General features: G+C 48.9%; 2 long non-coding RNA genes across 2 annotated transcripts; both read right to left on the minus strand.

Annotated features, from left to right (window-relative positions):
- Nucleotides 1-2,751: 2,751 nt before the first annotated feature.
- Nucleotides 2,752-5,069, minus strand: LOC144379807 (uncharacterized). Its single transcript, XR_013443195.1, has 2 exons — nucleotides 4,961-5,069; nucleotides 2,752-3,226 (listed from the first exon to the last, which is right to left on the minus strand). It is a non-coding gene; the product is annotated as an uncharacterized LOC144379807 (long non-coding RNA).
- A 3,668-nt stretch (nucleotides 5,070-8,737) lies between these two features.
- Nucleotides 8,738-18,713, minus strand: LOC118531779 (uncharacterized). The gene is made up of 5 exons (XR_004915388.1): nucleotides 18,609-18,713; nucleotides 16,901-16,962; nucleotides 13,362-13,463; nucleotides 12,479-12,598; nucleotides 8,738-9,429 (listed from the first exon to the last, which is right to left on the minus strand). It is a non-coding gene; the product is annotated as an uncharacterized LOC118531779 (long non-coding RNA).
- Nucleotides 18,714-18,772: the final 59 nt, after the last annotated feature.

The following is an 18,772-nucleotide window of genomic DNA, read 5'->3' on the forward strand; positions in this document are numbered from 1 at the left end:
CCTCCGTATTGCCCCTCCGCCCCCAACCTGGGCGCGCCGACTCGGGCTGGGTCCTCGCCTAATGGGGGCGTAGAACGGCTCAGGTCACAACACAACCCACCTACCAGCCCAGGTTTACAGCCCAACGCAGCCAGCGCCCCTGAGGACACCTGTTTCCTCAAGAACAGAGCCTGTCCTCCAACAGCCCCAAGTAGCCTGTTGGACTCTGCTTGGGTCACAGTTCTCTTTAGCTACAACCAATGGGGACGTCTGATTCTTCTCCAGTGATCTAAGATCATACCAATACCTATTGGACCCTGCTCAGGTCACAAGTTTAACTCAGCCATGCCAAGCTAAGACTCCTGTTTCCCAAAATCTAGGCTCTAGTCTGACCTAAACAGTCCGATGTTACCTAATGGACCTGGCCCAACTCAACCACCACCGGACTGGACACTCGTTTCCCCAAACCTAACCTCACATCTACAGTCCAGAATACCTGCTTGTCACCACTTGGAGCACAATTCACATGAGTCGCAACCCACCTAAACGTTTGTGTCCTAAAACCCAATGCCCATCTTCTCCAAAAACTCTAGCACACAGTTATTGAGAGGTTTTCATTCATTCCAGAATATTCATTGTGCCATGTGCCATGCACTGGGCTAGGTAGGAATTGTGGATAAAAGTTATGAACAGTACAGCAAAATTCCTGCTGTCCTGGTGCTGGCATTCTGGTTTGGGAGACAACACAATACAATACACAAATAAGACAGTTTCAGACACTCATAACTAGAAATGAAGAAAACGGAACACCAGAGTGTCAGAGGAGGACTGAGGGAAATAGGATGTAGGAGGTTGGGGCAATACGTCCCTATGAAGAGCTGAGACCTGAAGGAGAAGTAGGAGACAGCCAGAGTGTCTGGAGACTGTGCAAAAGCCTTCAGGTGACAAAAAGCCTGGTGTGTGCAAGCACCCCGGGGGACCAGGGGAGGGAATGGGAGTGGAGAGATAGGAGTTTAGCTCAGGGAGGAGAGCAGGGGCATGTTGGGTTAGGTAGGGGTGGTACAGAGTTTGGATTTTCATCCTAAGGGCAATGAGAAATCACTTGTGCCAGAAAAAAATAATGGCCAAACTGTAATAAATAGTTTTAATTTCATCTTTCAGGGGGCAGATGGGAGAAGAGATTGTTCCAAGACAAGGGTATAACCCAACACAGTCAGGAAGTGAGGGGGTCTGAGGGAGACAAAGCTATCATCATTCTTGCTCATGACACAGACCCTGACATGCCCCATCAAGTCAGATCTCCCACTGATAGGAGCCCAAGCCATCCACTTTGGCTTGTTCCCACCCCACCCACCCTCACCACCTCAGGCATCCTAAGATACAATCTCCTTGAAGCCTCGCCGTCCTGCCCAGCACCCTGGCCCAGTGCCAGTACTCCACCCACATTTCAGACACCTCCATCAATTCCACAGAGAGATTACAACTTACAATGAGGACCTCCAGCGTCAGATGACACCCTGATTTCTCAACTTGCCCCATCCTAGCCAAACCACCCAGAAACTATGGCTAACACAAGAAATTCAAGTCTATAAGAATTGTCTTGCCATGGAATATTTCATGTGCTGAGAAAGGTCATTGCTCCAAGTTAATAGACTATTTTAAAAGTTCTTCTATGTACCCATCTTGTCTACCCACCCATCCATCCATCCAACAAATGTTTTAAGTGCGTGCTCTGGGGAGATTCCCATACCTTATTATAGGGATTGGGCTGATCCCAGGGGCCAGCTGGTAGCATAAATGGATCCTATGGGCTATACAATAGCCCATATACTTATACAATAAGGAGTGATGGGGACCGAGGAGTAGGGGTAATGGGGACTGTGGAGTAGGGGTCACATGACCCATCTAAACGGCACTGTCGGGGGGGGGGCGCCTGGGTGGCTCAGATGGTTAAGCATCTGCCTTCAGCTCAGGTCATGATCTCCAGGTCCTGGGATCGAGCCTCGCTTCGGGCTACCAACTTCTCCCTCTCCCTCTGCCTCTCCCCCTGCTTGTGCTCTCTGTCTCTCTCTCTCTCTCAAGTAAATAAATAAAATCTTAAAAAATAATAAATAAAAAACAAAGGACACTATGGGGGTCCCTGGGTGGCTCAGTCAGTTGAGCATCCAACTCTTGGTTTTGGCTTAGGTCATGATCTCAGGGTCATGAGATCGAGCCCCATGTCAGATTGAGCACTCAGCGAAGAGTCTGCTTGTCCCTCTCCCTCTGCTCCTCCCCCTGCTCATGCTTTCTTTCTCTCTCTAAAATAAATAAATCAAGTAAATCTTAAAAAAAAAAAAAGAAGCTAATCACTTTGGGGAAACCAAGGCAGCTCAGTGGCTCTAAGGCTTCTCTCTCAGGACAAGGTGGAGAAAGCTAAGACTCCCAATGATGTCCTGGGAAGAAACAGTCCAGAATGATCAAACCCTCCCGCCTCAGGAAATACCAAATAATTCCTCATTACTAGCTCCTCATCTCCCTAGCAGAAAGTTCTGGTGAAGAGTAAAAGGAAGAAAGCTCTAGATCAGTGGTTCTCAAACTTGAATAAACATTAGAATCGCAAGGGCATTGTAAAACACAGATTGCCAGGTCCCGACCCCCCACCCTGCTCATGCGCAAATAAATCTTTAAAAAAATATTTAAAAAAATAAAGGACACTGTGGTTATTCACCTGGCCACTCATTGCCCAGAGTTGTTAGCATTTCAGATTTCTCAAGAAGTCAGAAATCTAGATTAGAGGTAAAATCTCTTGATTTTTAGATGTTGACAACGAATTCAAAATTTTAAAAAACACTATGTAAGGCACACAGAACATTTTTTTCCTTTTTTTCTTTTGACACAATCTCAAACTTACAGAGAAGTTGCGAGTACAATTCAAATAACTCTTTACCCCTGAACCACTGGAAGTTGGTTGACACAATGCCCACCACCCTAAATATTTCAATGTGTATTTCCTTCAAACAAGGGATGTTCTCCAGTGGAATCACAATACATCCATCAGTGCAAGAAATTAACACTGATACATCATTACCATCTAAAGTTCAGACCCATTCAAGTTTCACCATTTGTCCAAACAATGTCCTCTGTAGCAAAAAAGGTCCAGTTCAGGATCTCATGTTGCCTATAGTTAGTTGTCCTGTGAAGTCTCTTGAGTCTTTTTCAATCTGGAATATTCCTGAGTCTTTCTTTGGCTCTTATGACCTGGATACTGTTAAAGAGACAGGGCAGTTATTTGGAGAATATCTCTCTGTTTATGTTTGATGTTTCCTCTTAATTAGATTCAGGTCATGCATCTTTTTTTTTTTTTTAAGATTTTATTTATTTTATTTTGAGAGAGAGAGAGAGAACGAGCAGGGAGGAGGGGCAAAGGGAGAGAGAGAGAGAAGCAGACTCCTGGACTGAGCAGGGAGCCCTACATGGGGCCCAATCCCAGGACCCAGAGATCATGACCTGAGCAGAAGTCAGACGCTTAACTGACCCAGGCACCCCTCAGGTCATGCATCTTAGATTCTGTTTTTTTAAAGTAATCCCTACACCCAACGTGGGGCTCAAACTCACAACTCCAAGATCGAGTCACACGCTCTACTGACCAAGCCAGCCAGACATCCCATGCATCTTAGATCAGATAGATTAGATTAGATAGAATGTGGATTTTATACATCATGAACTATCACAGAAGTGATGCTGTGTCTTTCTTGTTGCATCATAACAGATGATGCATGACTTCAATTTGTCCCACTATTGGTAATGTTAACTTTGATCACTTGAATGAGGTGGTATCTTCTAGGCTTCTCCACTGTGCAGTGAATCTGTTCTTTTCCTCGTTGAAATTAATAAATAATCCATAGGGAGGTACTTGGAGACCAGGTAAATGTCCCATCTCTCATCAAACTTTCCATTTATTTATGTCCGTAGAGACTGATGTAAATGATTCCATGGGTTACAATACATCACTGTTATTCTTTCTTTAGGTGCCAAGTTATCCTAGATTGGCCTGTGGTGGCCCCTGCAGGCTGGCTTCTGTGTCCTTTTGACATGTCACTCATCCTGTGAGCATTTCCTTGCTCTCTAGCACAACATATTTCAGACTCATCTTGTCCTTTCCCTGCCCTAGGCCTGAAAGCAGCCATTTCTCCAAAATGCCGAAGTTCCTTTTAGTGGAGAACAGTATTCAGACACCAAGATCTAGATGTGCTTCCTGTTACTGGGGAGTCACTGCTCCTAGATCCTCTCCATGGACAGAATTACACACGCGTGTGCACACCCATGTACGCACACACACATTTATGTCAATATTTGTCTCTATAGTCCTCTGTTATATTAAAAACCGTGAGTTTGGGACGCCTGGGTGGCTCAGTCAGTTAAGCATCTGCCTTCAGCTCAGGTCGTGATCCTGGAGTCCTGGGATTGAGTCCCGCATCGGGCTCCCTGCTCACGGGGGAGTCTGCTTCTCCCTCTCCCTCTGCCTGCCACTCTCCCTGCTTGAGCTCTCTCTCTCTCTCTGACAAATAACTAAATAAAATCTTAAAAAAAAAAAAAACCCAAAGAATAAAACCATGAGTTCATCCTAATAGATCCAATTACAATCTAAGTCCATGGGGCTAAGTCCCGTTTTTCCCATTTCCACTTGGTAACTCCCTTGTCCAACAGTGACGAACCTGACATTCTTGTTGTTTTCAGTGTGTTTCGCTTCTTTGGCCCCAAGTGCAACAATTTCTTACTGTCGATGCCACCCTCTTCCCAACAAGGATGCCCTTTACAGCCCACTGGAGCTCGGGTTGCCTTCCTGCGGGGATGAGCTCCTCAATCGCATGAGCTCTGGCCGCCCATGCTGAGCTCCCCTCACCCCATGCGGACGCTCTTCTTACCCCATGGGGACTATGAACCTGTCTGTGTGAGGCACAATGTACCCTCTCCCCGTTCCCCCACTGCTGCTGCTTACCTTGCTGGGACCCTCCAAATGGCTCTTGGGTTGAATGGCTCAAGAACAGAAGGGAGGGGAAAGGAAGGGAAAGGAGGAGACATGGAAGGAAGAGGGGAGGGGCCACGTGTTGAGTGTTTACTCTGAACCAAAGAGAACAGAGGATGAAATCATCAATAAGTAAGGTGTCATGGGGGGAAATACAGCCCGACACAGAAGAGCTGCCTCATCTCTTTGGACTGTTGGGCCATCCCACTCGCCCCATCAGCTGCAAACTCCCTCCCAAGCCCATCTGCTCGACCAGCTTAGCCAGCGGGAGTCTACTCTTGTGGTTGGAAATGACTCAGGGGGTTGAGGCGTTCGCCGTACACAGTTTCATCATCTTCCCGAGCCAGCCCCACCCAGGCTTAATAGCTTCTTCCCAAACTGAATCATCCAATCCTGGCTACTCAGACTGTCTCTCCCCAACGGCATCTGTTGGGATGGATAAAGTAGGCCAAATCCATGGTCTTTTTGACATTTTATCCTCAGCCTTCCCACAGGCAACAGTAATAATAACAATAACGACAGGTCCTGTTTTTTGAGCATTTACTGTGTTTGAAGCCTGACACGTCCACTTTCTAGCTGGGTGGCCGTGGACCAGTCATTTCCTGTGTGAGTTTCCTGGGGCTGCTATGTTGCAAAGGCCCACAAGCCTGGTGGTTTAAAACAATCAAAAATTTATTCTCTCTGTTTTGGAGGCCAGAAGTCTGAAATCCATACCACCAGGGCGAAATCAAGGTGTCAGCAGCACGGCAAGCCCTCAGAAAGTTCTAGAGGAGAATCTGCTCCTTGTCCCTTCCAGCTTCTGGGGACTCCGGGCATCCTTTGGCTTGGGGCTGCATGGCTCCAGTATCTGCCTCTGTCTTCACATGGCTTTCCTGGTATGTGTACAGCCCCCCATCTCTGTCTTATAAGGGTGCTTGTGATGGCAGTTAGGGCCCAGCCAGATAATGCAGGATAATCCCTCCATCACAGGATCCTTAAGTCAATCACATCTGCCAAGACCCCTTTTCCACATAAGGTCATATTGAGCGGTTCCAGGGATTGGGAGCCCATCTCTTTGGGGACCCATTCATTACTCAGCCTAGCACACTTTCCCTCTCTAACCCTCCGTGGTCTTGTTGGGGAACAAGAACCTCCTGTCCCCTCAAGGTCCTAGTTGGACCAAGAATCAAATTGATGGGGGCACCTGGGTGGCTCAGTCGTTAAGCGTCTGCCTTCATCTCAGGTCATGATCCCAGGGTCCCAGGATTGAGAAGCAGAGCAGGAAGCCTGCTTCTCCCTCTCCCACTCCCCCCACTTGTGTTCCCTCTTTCTCTGTGTCTCTCTCTGTCAAATAAATAAATAAAATCTTTTTTAAAAAAAGAATCAAATTGACATAAAACAGATTAATAGGAGAAAATCAGATGTGATTTTGTGTGTACGGGGAATCCATGTAGACATGGAAATTCCAAAGACAGGCACAAGGAGGTGTACGTGTCATGCTGAACTAAGGAGAAGGGGGTAGGGGGCCCAGGACTTCGAAGAGAAGGAATGCAATTCATAGGAAGATAAGAAAGAGTAAATATTTGGGGGGGGGCGCCCGAGTGGCTCCGTTGGTTAAGCGTCTGCCTTTAGATCAGGTCATGATCCCAGGATCCTGGGATCGAGCCCCACGTTGGGCTCCCTGCTCAGCTGGGAGCCTGCTTCTCCCTCTCCCTCTGCTGCTCCCCCTGCTCGTACTCAGTCTCTCCCTGTCCAATAAATAAATAAAGTCTTTAAAAAACAAAAAAAGTAAATATTTGGTAAATACATGTTTGCTGGGCTGCTCAGAAACAACGGGACATAGAGAGGACTTTGATCAAAGAGGCCTTGCTGGGTCCCTCCCTGTCCACCGTCCCTTGTTCATACCATAATGTAGTTCTATATGGTGCTAGCCCTCTTCCCGGAGCAGGTCCTCTCTCTAAATTCTTTTTAGACAGTTCTATGGGAAGGTAAAGTGCTTTTCCTGAAGCTGCTGGGGTTTGATGGCTTTTTAACTCACCATCATCTTCATGCCAATGTGGCCCATCTTGGGGCGGCCCGCCCTTGGCCCCCACGGTCTCATCAGTGAAAGGAGGATGGTAGGTCACAGTCACGACCTCCGACGTGAGGTTGAAGGGGTTAATGTAAATCAGGCAGTCGGCAAGTTGGCAGGCAGGCAGCCCTCGATGAATGGGGTGGTTATTATGAATTGATTTCTTGAGTTATTTCTACCCAGGATTGGCAGTCCTGGGGGTAATTGATTCCAGTGATGTCACCTCTCCAACTGCCAGGTTTTCGGCAGGACTAAATGTGCCAAATGGGCTTTGTTGAGCCAACTCCTCTGGGTGTGAAGAGCCGCCATGCCAACCCGCCTTGCTGTTTCCAGGGCCCGTCTGCTGCTTTTCCCTAATTAACGTGTAGGCGACACCGCGGCAGGCCCGCTTGCTGCCGTCCCCGGAAAACGGCACAGCGCACTGCAGCTCAGTATTTGCACATTTTTTCAGTTACTGGATGGAAAAAGTACTGGGGGGCACTGAAACAGCACAGAGTAGAGGAAAGGGAGAAATACCACCTCATCCTTGCCCCCATACGGAAAATGCTGCAAGCAGACCCAAGCATTGTGTCCCCCGGCCCAACACATCACAGCAAACGACCACTGTTAATCAATTGGAGAAATACAGAAATTGAAAGCTAGTCTTCTTCATTCCACTCAACTCCACAGACTTTTTAATTTTTTTATTTTAAAAAATTATTTATTTATTTATTTATTTGAGAGAGTGAGTGAGAGAGAGACAGAGAGAGAAGGAGCAGGGGCAGAGGCAGAGGGCGAGGGAGAAGCAGACTCCCCCACTGAGCAGGGAGCCAGCCGTGGGGCTCAATCCCGGGACTCCAGGAGCATGACCTGAGCCGAAAGCAGATGCTTAACCGACTGAGCCACGCAGGCGCCCTTCTTCTCCCCCCTTTTTTTTTTAGTTTTTTTTTTAAAGATTGTATTTATTTATTTTGACAGAGAGAGACACAGCGAGAGAGGGAACACAAGCAGGGGGAGTGGGAGAGGGAGAAGCAGGCTTCCCGCTGAGCAGGGAGCCCGATGGGGGCTCGATCCCAGGACCCTGAAATCACAACCTGAGCCGAAGGCAGACGCTTAACAACTGAGTCACCCAGGCGCCCCTCTTCTCCCTTTTTTAATAGGAATAAATCATGCGCCGAATCTGAGCATCTGAAAATGAGGAGACAAGGGAGCAGATAAGAACACAGACTCTGGAGTCCAACAGACACGGGATCAAACCCTAGGTCTACTGCTTCCAGCTGTGTGACCTTGAGCAAATGACATCATCTCTCTGAGCCTCGGCTTCCTCATCTGTAAAATGGGGATCCTAATGGCACTTCCTTCCAAGTGCCAAGGACAATATTCAGGGAGATGGCATATTTAAAGATTCAGCTGGGACACACCTTGGCACTTGACAGAGGTCCCATGGGGATGCCGAGGGTGATGTTGCCGACTATCAGCATGTCCTCCCCAGCTCTCAGAAATTCGGGGTAAAAGCAGGGAGTCCAGGAAAGTGGAAAGCACCCAGGCCCACCTGTCAGGGGACCTAAGATCTGGTCCTAACTCCGTGGATCGGTTTCAAGACTTGATGTCCCTCTTTGAGCCTCATTTTCCCCGAGGGTTAAGGGAGGAGGCCTGGCACGATAATCTCAGAGGTCCCTCTGTCTGTCACGGGCACACTAGGAAGGCACACACACGAAATGTGTCTTTCCACAATGTCAGCTTTATTCAGTCATAAAGCAAGGCTCCCATAATTATACAGCAGGTTCAGGATTCCAAACTCAAGGACATTTCACCACGTGACTAACTTGGCTTCTTACACGGCACGCAGAGCGGAACACAAGTCACATACAAAGGAGATAACAGAGCGGGGAGGAAGCTAATGAAGAAAAAAAGAAAAAACGCGGAATCAGTCTGTGGGCGCACCGTTGAGAAGAGACCTGGGCCTAGTCCCGGGTCAGCTCTTGGCACTTAACTGCTTCTTCTTATTCTGTTCAAGCGGCGAAGGATCTCAGTTCTGTTGGGGGATCCAACAGGCAGGGCCTTCGGGGGCCGCTGCCTTTTTTAAGTGGTCAGGCATAGAGGGGTCATGGCTCAAGAGTCTGACAGTCTCAGCTCCTGCTTGTTATCAGCTCTGGAGTGTGGTCAGCTGGTGCTGGTCCCGGCGATATCTCGTAGCCGAGGTACCCTGAACGGCTGGCGTCATTGCTCCGCACAGGCCCCTGCTTGACATGAGTGACTCCATCTTGCTCTCTACATCCTTCCACTTTCTAATTCCAATAGTGGCTTTGGGGTGCAGGGGGCCCTGTCCCTCACTCCTGCTGCCCTTCCCCCAGGACCCAGGCCAGTCACGTGAGCACTTTGTTGTCCTGGTGAGGGTGGTGCGGTGGCACACCTGAGGAGACAGGACAAGTGGGGAAGATTTTCCCAGGGACTAAGGCTCTTGAAATTCAGTAGAGGAGTTTGGGAACACCCCAGGTGCTTGCTCAACCGAGACTGCACTCGCTTTCAAGAACCAGTCCTGGCACATGGCCCAGGTTGGGGGCAAACATCTCCGGCAAAGGCGTGGCCCTCCAGCTCCGGCCCCCGTGTCCCCCACTACAAGTGTGCTTAAGTTAGTGTCCCACTGGCCAGAGTTTCACTCACTCCTTCATCCAGTATTTATTAAGCACCTGCTGTGTACCAATCAGTACAACAGAGACAGGGGACACATCGTAGGAACAAGGCAGTAAGGTCCCTGCTCTCATGAAATTCACAGTGTAGTGTGGGCAGGTTATTAATTTAAAAAAAATCATTTCTTTCCCACTGCGGTGAGCACTATGGGAAAAATGCAGTGTGCCCCAAGGCCAGGCAACCTGACCTCATCAGAGAGGATCAGGGAGGGCTTCCCAGAGAAAGGGGCATTTATGAGACCTGAAGGATAAAGAGGAGTTAGAAGCAGTGCAGAGCCTTCCAGGCAGAAGGAACAGCATGGCAGAAACTGGCCATGGGAGTTACAGGAAAGGCCAGTGCGGTGGGCAAGGCTGGCCAAGGGCCAGACCACCACGCTGGGTCCCGTGGCTTGCTCACGGTGTGGGCTTCATGCAGAGGGAAACGGGGAGCCCAGGAAGGCTCAAGGTTAAGCAGAGAAGGGAGTTGCTCTGACATGATCCACCAGTCACCTTGAACTTGGGAACTTAGGAAGTAGAAGCTCTCTGCCACCCAGGGGTGGCCAGTGGGTGCCCACGTCCAGGAAAGTCACAGAAAACGCAAGGCTGGCTTGATGATGCTCCATCTCGGTGGACTGCGACCACATCTGAGAGCCCAGCAGAATGGAACCAGTGTGGGCTTTGGGATGGGGACCCTGACTCCCTCTACGGGCCCTGAGAGTCCTCTGCCCACCGGCACGAAGCCTCAGTTTCTCCATCTGAAAAGTGGGGTGGCCATAACCCATACTTCCCGGAGACCCTGTGAGAAGGGAAGTCACAGGGGCACGGGACAGTCCCTGTCCAACGACTGCCGAGCAGGTACTCGCTGAGGCCACCAGCCGCACTCACCAGACACACTGGCTTGGCCGCTTACCCCGTTTGGGCACGCCCTCCCCGTCTCTGGGCCTCAGCTCCCCCTGTGAAAAGTCAGGGGTGAGCGCCACCAAGCTGGCTCAGGTGGTTCTCCCACTGTGGTCTTGGGAGAACCGGCCTGGGGGTGAGGGTGAGGGTGGGGTTGTGCGGGGCGGGGGGGGGAACCTCCGACATCAGTTCTCCGGCGGCGGTTGGGGTTCAGGAATTACACTCGGGGGCGCCTGGGTGGCTCAGTGGTTAACCGACTGCCTTCGGCTCAGGTCATGATCCCAGGGTCCCGGGATCGAGTCCCGCATCGGGCTCCCTGCTGGGCAGGTAGTCTGCTTCTCCCCCTGACCGTACCCCCTCTTGTGCTCTCTCTCTCTAATAAATAAATAAAATCTTTAAAAAAAAAAAAAGAATTACACTCGGATTCTAAAAGTGAAGGTCTCGCACATCACATTTTTTTCTCCCCCAGAAGGCGTGCTATTTGCACGTGGAGCGGCTGTGTCTTCTGAAATGCGGCCGTGGCAAAAGCAACCAGCCTGAGTGATTCAAGCTCTATTCTAGGCCCTTGCTGCACCCCTGCGGGGCGGGGGAAGCATTCTTCCAGCAACCTCTCCTCTCTGCGGGCCACGGCAAACTGCCAACCTGCCCAAGGAAAAGGGTATTTGAATATTTTGTTTTCTGCTGTCTTTTTTAGCCAGTAATACCTCAGTCACAGAAATACCCATACCCGCCCGCAGTGTGATACGGGCCGTGTATTATTATTGTTATTATCTGTTTCCACGACCTGATTTTGTACATTAAATAATAGCTGAAGCACATGGAGATGGTTGCACCATACTGTGAGTGTACTTTTTTTTTTTAAGATTTTATTTATTTATTTGAGAGAGAGAGAGCACAAGCCAGGGGGGAGGGGCAGAGGGAGAAGCAGGCTCCCCGCTGAGCAGGGAGCCCGATGTGGGGCTCGATCCCAGTACCCCGGGACCATGACCTGAGCCGAAGGCAGATGCTTAACGACTGAGCCACCCAGGCGCCCCCACTGTGAGTGTACTTCATGCCACTGCATTGCACACTTAAAAATGGTTGATTTTATAAGTATTTTAACGCCCTCCTCCCTAAGTGTCATATATATATAGCACTGTGAGCAATGCTACTCTGGAAAAGTCTGTCGGTGGGAATGCTTCCTGGTAACTGAAAAAATGACTTAAAGCAAGAAGACTCTTTAGTTGATCTTCTAAAAATGAATCCCATTATCTGTATATACCACATCTTCTCTATCCATTAACAATTCTTTACTGTATACTTAAATCTTTGTTAAGGGGGGGGACGCCTGGGTGGCTCCATTGGTTAGGTGACTGCCTTTGGCTCAGGTCATGATCCCAGGGTGCTGGGATTGAGCCCCCACATCAGGATCCTTGCTCTGCGGGGAGCCTGCTTCTCCCTCTCCCTCTGCCTGCCCCTCCCCCTGCTGTGCTCACGCTCTCGCTCTCAATCTCTGACAAACAAATAAATAAAATCTTTTTTAAAAAACCAACTTTGGGGGCGCCTGGGTGGCTCAGTCGTTAAGCGTCTGCCTTCGGCTCAGGTCATGATCCCAGGGTCCTGGGATCGAGCCCCGCATCGGGCTCCCTGCTGAGCCAGGAGCCTGCTTTTCCCTCTCCCATTCCCCCTGCTTGTGTTCCCTCTCTAGCTGTCTCTCTCTCTCTCTGTCAAATAAATAAAATAAAATCTTTAAAAAAACAAACAAACAAACTTTCTTAAGGGGGTAGATCTCAAGTTACATGTTTTTTGTTCTGTACCATAAAACAGTAATAAAAGGAAAAACTTAGAAGGAAAAAAAAAAAAAGAAGCCCAAGCTATGGGGTTGGGCCCCACGGATGGGCTGATTCTGTTTCTGACCTCACCATATCTTCATCAAGGAGCAGATTCTTCTCTCTCCTGCCCTGTGATGATCACAGCCAGCTGGGTCAGGGGGCTTCCTCCCGGTGGGGATATGGCTGCAGCAGTACCCTGGGTCTCCTGCAGATAGGACCACACCCAGCAACCACCCCCCAACACCCAGCAGACATCCCCTGAAGTGTCATTGGGCAGAACTGGGCCCCACGTCCCCTCCCACACAAGGGCGTGGGGCCACCGCAGTTGGTTTGGACACATCAGGATTTCCTCCTAAAGCACACAGAGGAGGATACTCCACCCCAGTCAGGGTGCAGCTTGAGCAGGGAACCTGGGGGGAATGGCTAGGTTGATCACAACCCCTGATGGGCACATAAGTAACAATGTCCCAGCGCCTTCCTTTCCCAGACGGGGGACTGAACCCAGCCCTTACGGAGGCAGGCGCTACGCAGAAAACCGTCAGTGTCGGGGCCACTGTAACCCCAATAGGGGTCATTTATCAAGTCCTGACACTGTGCCTAGCTCTGGGCTAAGGCAGCTGTTACTACCAAACTCGTACTATCGTCCCCATCTCACAGATGGGAAAATTGAAGCTCAGAGATACAAAATGATTGAGAGCTGCACGGAGCCTCCTTCCTTCACACTGGTTTGGCCTTGAAAAATAAAAGGAATCCCCAAAACAGTGCCATTCCATCAGATGAATATATTCTAGCAGCTGGAAGCAGGCTGAACTACGCGGGGGCTCTGAATGGGAGGTTCTGGAACACGATTCCATTTTGCAGCTCCCTCTGCACATAGGAACAGGATCTGATGCGCTCATCTGATTTACACATGGCGCATCAGTGGTCATGGGAGGTCCCGAGCACACACCTGAAGAGGGCAGGCTTACCTGGACAGGTGTCTCTCAGGGCGATGACCTCCACACTGGGAGGAATGAGGTAAGCACGTGCCAGGAGTGCTCAGAGGGATGAGTGATGTGGCAGTGATGTACCTTTTTTGGGGGGGGGGTGGTAGAAAACAAAAACGAAACCAGATGAAATTGAATGACAGTAATTAAAAGTGTCCCCCTTTCCTCCTGTGGTGGGTGGAGTGATGACCTCCAAAGATGTCCACTTCCCAATCCCAGAAGCTGTGAATATGGTACCTTGGCTATGTGGAAGAAGGGGCTTAGCAGATGTGATTAAGGTTAGAAACCTTGGGATGGCGAGGTTATCCTGAATTATCCAGGTGGGTACATGAATCCTTAGAAGTGGAGAAGCTTCCCCAGCTGCAGTCCAAGCAGATGTGACTAGTGAAGAATGGTCAGAGGGGGATGCTCGCTGTAAGCTGTGAAGACGGAGGAAAGCCAAGGAAGGGGGCAGCCTCTAGAAGCCTGAAGAAGGCAAAGAAACCCATTTTTCCCCTCAAGCCTGGAGAAAGGAGTGCAGCCCTGCCGACACCTTGAACTCAACCCCGTGAGACTTCTGTCCTACAGAAGTACCTAATGAACAGAAGATGTTAGTAATGGAAAAATGAGTATCGAGGATAATGGAACTCTCTGTACTCTCTTTGCATTTTTCTGTAAATCTAAAACTATTCTAAAATAAAGTTTATTTAAAATACGAATGAGCTGGGCGCCTGGGTGGCTCAGTCGGTTAAGCGACTGCCTTCGGCTCAGGTCATGATCCCAGGGTCCTGGGATCAAGTCCCACATCAGGCTCCCTGCTCCGCAGGGAGCCTGCTTCTCCCTCTCCCCCTCCCCCTGCTTGTGTTCCCTCTCTCGCTGTGTCTCTCTCTGTCAAATAAATAAAAAAAAATCTTTAAAAAAAAAAAATACGGATGAGCTTCCAGTTAAATATATCAGTCACCAGGATGATCAGTACAGCAAAGGGAATACAGTCGATAATATTGTAACAACTTTGGCAACAGATGGTGACCACACTCTTTCCTTGTGTATACAATTGTGGGATGGCTACATTGTGCAGCCGAAACTAACATGATATTGTGTATCCACTCTACCTCAATTAAAACATTACAAAAAAAATTTTTTTACTTTTATTTTTATTTTTTTAAATTTAATTTTATTTATTTGACAGAGAGCGACACAGCGAGAGAGGGAACACAAGCAAGGGGAGTGGGAGAGGGAGAAGCAGGCTTCCCGCGGAGCAGGGAGCCGGACATGGAGCTCGATCCCAAGACTGATGCTTAACCACACTGAGCCACCCAGGCACTCCTCAATTAAAACGTTTTTAATTAAAAAGAGGGGCACATGGGTGGCTCAGTAGGTTAAGCATCTGCCTTCGCCTCAGGTCATGATCCCACGGTCCTGGGATCCAGCCCCGCATCGAGCCCTGCATTGGGCTCCCTGTTCCTCAGGAAGCCTGCTTCTCCCTCTCCCACTCCCCCTGCTTGTGTTCCCTCTCTCGCTGTGTCTCTCTCTGTCAAAGAAATAAATAAAATCTTTAAAAAATAAGTAATTAAAAAAATAAAAACCTAGGGAGAAATAAAAATTCAAATCACCCTGAATCCTGCCCCCTAGTGATATCCACTGTTGTTGGTGAATGCCTTTTTACTTTTCTCATGGATATCTACATTTATGATGATTCCTATTCGTATTATTAAAACACACAACCGGAGGCTCTGACGGGCAGCCCCATAGTCCCAGGGTCTCCTGCAGCACCTGTTGTCTTCAGGGAGGATGGGGAGCCCAGCCCTAGTGAGGAGAGAGAAGCCGGAGGAGTGGCTGATGTTGAAACCCTGTGAAAACTCAGCTTAGACCAATGTGCCTTGGCAACGCCACCCACTAATTAAGCGAGGGCACGGTGTGGCCTCCAACGCCATCACACTTCAGCCAATGGGGAGCTGCTCCCGTGTCGTCATGCCATCTCTCCAGCCCTGTTTTCTCCTCTCATGCTAGGACACCCAAAGACACAAGTCCACGAACAGCCTTCCTCACGGCGCTGGCCCAGGGCCCAGCACGAGCAGCATCCACATGCCAGGCCTTCCCCTCTCCGCCCCCTGTGGGCCACAGTCATCAACCTGTCATTAAATATTTAATATTGCTGAACTCTTTAAATGGCCCAGCTGGTCCACATCTGCTGGCCTCTTTTAAGAGCTACACCAGCAAGTCACAGGCTCCTGGAAAAGCAGTCTGAAGAGGGATCACACGCTCCTGGAGGTTGCGTGTGAATCCTGGTTCGCACAGTCCTTGCCGTGTGACCTCAAGAGAGTGGCTTGACTTCTCAAGGGTCTCAGTTCCCTCATGTACGGGGTGGAGGCAGGACTCCCACGGGCTGGAGGGAGGCTTAAGGGAGCGAATACATCCCAAAGCGTCTGGCACATGGTATTCAAATAATGTTTTAGTTCTGTTTTGTCGTTCTTTTTGCTTTCTTTCTACATTATGCTTCCCTTTTCCTTTTGGAGAAGAAGAAGGGACTCAAAAGCAGGGAATCTGGTGATTCATTCTCAACAAATATTTATGGTGAGTCTTCCCTGTGCTGGATGCCGGCATTGATCTCAGGATCATGAGTTCGAGCCCTGAGTTGGGTGTAGAAATTACTTAAAAAAATTAAAATCTTTTGGGGCGCCTGTGTGGCTTCGTTGGTTAAGCATCCAACTCTTGATTTAGGCTCAGGTCATGATCTCAGGGTCCTGGGATCGAGCCCTGCGTCTGGTTCTGTGCTCAATGGGGAGTCTGCTTCTCCCTCTCCCTCTGCTCCTCCCCCTGCTCATGCACACATGTGGTTTCTTTCAATCTCTCTCTAAAAAAATAAATCTTTTAAAAAAATTAAAAAAATAAGATCTTTAAAAAAATAATAACATGGGAATAAAATATCTCACAGGGGTCCTGAGAAGAACAAAGGAAAAGATACTTGTAAAGATGCTTAATGAGCTACAGGTAGCTACGTATCATGAGGGTAGAAGTTGAATAAATGGGGGCCAGTGGGGATGGCTGTCCAGCAGAAGATGCCCAGAGACCACGGCCGGAGGACGAGGCCCATCAAGCCCTAGGACCTGGAGTCCCACTACTGGAGCTTGCTTGTCCTTTAAGGCAATTATACAGATAAGAAAACCAAAGGCCCAGGGAGCAAAGGAGACTCACTCAAGAGGCACAAAATCAGGACCTAAGCCAGGTCTCCCCCTACTCAATTCACATATTTCTTTTTTTCCCCCCAATTCACATATTGCTGAAGTTCCTACCACACTCAGAGAGACCCACCAACAAGCATTTATGTATTGGGCTCTTTTGCTGGGCTGACCCCGGTGGGTAGCTGCTTCCCTGGCCCATTGAGGGGAGGAGGGACACAATGTGGAAAAGTGGCCATGAGCTTGGCCAAAGGGGTAGGGGACCAACAGGAGGGTAACCCTGGGGAATCTCATGCATGGAGCAGGGCAGACCCCGAGTCAGCAAGAGTCAAGTAAAGGGAGATGGGAAAAAAGAGTACTTACCTGAGATGCACCAGGTGCTCTGCTCTCCACTGAACCCTTCATTTCGTCTCACGAGGGCAATTCTAAAAAAACAGCACTGCTAGTACTCTTGTTAAAGGGTACACTGAGACACATTAAAATTTTCAAGCGTTTATTTGGGTATATATCAATTTTTTTTAACTTTTTTTTTTAAGATTTTTATTTATTTATTTGACAGAGAAAGAGAGAAAGAGTTCACAAGCAGGGGGAGAGGCAGAGGAAGAGGGAGAAGCAGACTTCCCGCTGAGCAGGGAGCCTGATGTGGGACTCGATCCCAGGACCCCAGGATCATGACCTGAGCTGAAGGCAGACGCTTAACCGACTGAGCCACCCAGGCGCCCCTGGGTATATATCAATTTTAACTGAGTATCACCAAACCAAAGGTGGGTAGGAGCTTTCCGCCAGAAGGCAGGACCTGGGGGGAGAGCTTTTTTAAAGAGAAGAGGCCGAAGCAAAACAAGGAAATCACTTTATGGGCTACAGCGTATGCAGTTGCTTTGTTTGGGAAAGGCTAGGTGGCTCTCTGTGGTTGGCTGTCCTTATGTTTAATCTTTCTCAGATTTTGGATTTTAAATTTTAAATTTTCTCAGATTTCTTGTGTGCAGCCAGGCTTGATTCTGGGTTAGGTTTTGGTTTGCTTGCTAGGCTAGCAAGGCATTAGAGCTGCCTGGTCTAATGGTCTCTCTGTTCAATTGCTTTACCACTCTCATTTCCCAGAGGGAAGTGACCTGCCCCAGGCCCCACAATTGGCTTGGTGGAGGTTGGATTAGAGGCCAAAATGTTCAACAAGACGCTATGCTGCACCCAGGAAAAAACAGAGAAATAAGAAGGAAGGGAGGAATTAAGAGAATTAAACATGAAAAACGGGAAAATGAAAGAAAAGAGGAAGTTGTCTTTATTATTTTTTAAGGTAAATTTATTTATTTAAAGAAAAAAATGAGTGGGCGCCTTGGTGGCTCAGTTGGTTAAGCAGCTGCCTTCAGCTCAGGTCATGATCCCAGGGTCCTGGGATCGAGTCCCGCATCGGGCTCCCCGCTCAGCAGAGCGCCTGCTTCTCCCTCTCCCTCTCCCTCTGCCTACTTGTGCTCTCTCTCTCTATCTCTGTCAAATAAATAGATAAAATCTTTAAAAAAAGAAAAAGAAAAAAAATGAGTGAAGTTGTCTTTATTATTTTTTTAAGGTAAATTTATTTATTTAAAGAAAAAAAATTTAAACTAAGCTTTACGCCCAACATGGGGCCCGAACTCACAATCCTGACATTCAGAAGTTGCAAGCTCCACGGAATGAGCCAGGCGGGCGCCCCTTTATTATGTTTCTCACACATAAAATAATCCATGTAACACGTGCGAGTCATAAAACACCAATAGAATGAACACCCTTGAACCCACCACCAAGCTAAAGACAAGAGATACCAATAACTGGTCTCCACTTAGGCCAGCTCTTCTGCGAGCTGGTTGCACGCTGAGTGCACCTGGGGAGCTGAGACAACCTCTCACGCCCTGAGAACCTGATGGGACTGGTCTGGAGTTTGGTCTGGGCATCTGGATTTACTTAATTTTTCTTCTTTAAAGGCATCTGGACTTTTAAGACCTCCCCAAGGGATTCTCGTGTGCAGCCAGGCTTGAGAACCACGGACTTATAGTCTCCTCCCCTATCGTGTCCCCCTGACCTTCCCCCCTGCAACCCTCACCTTCATCCCCCGCCAGGTAACCACCGTTCTGAATTTCGCGAAGTAGCGAGTATTCCTTTACAACTTCGTCCTTCCCTGTTTCCGGGACTAGCGACGTTTGCGATTGATCTCCCGCCCCCCACCAGAGGGCGCCAGAGAAAAAAACACAGCCTCTTTCCTCTCCG

Source organism: Halichoerus grypus, chromosome 13 (genome assembly GCF_964656455.1).
Source record: "Halichoerus grypus chromosome 13, mHalGry1.hap1.1, whole genome shotgun sequence".
In the NCBI taxonomy this organism is placed as follows: Eukaryota; Metazoa; Chordata; class Mammalia; order Carnivora; family Phocidae; genus Halichoerus; species Halichoerus grypus.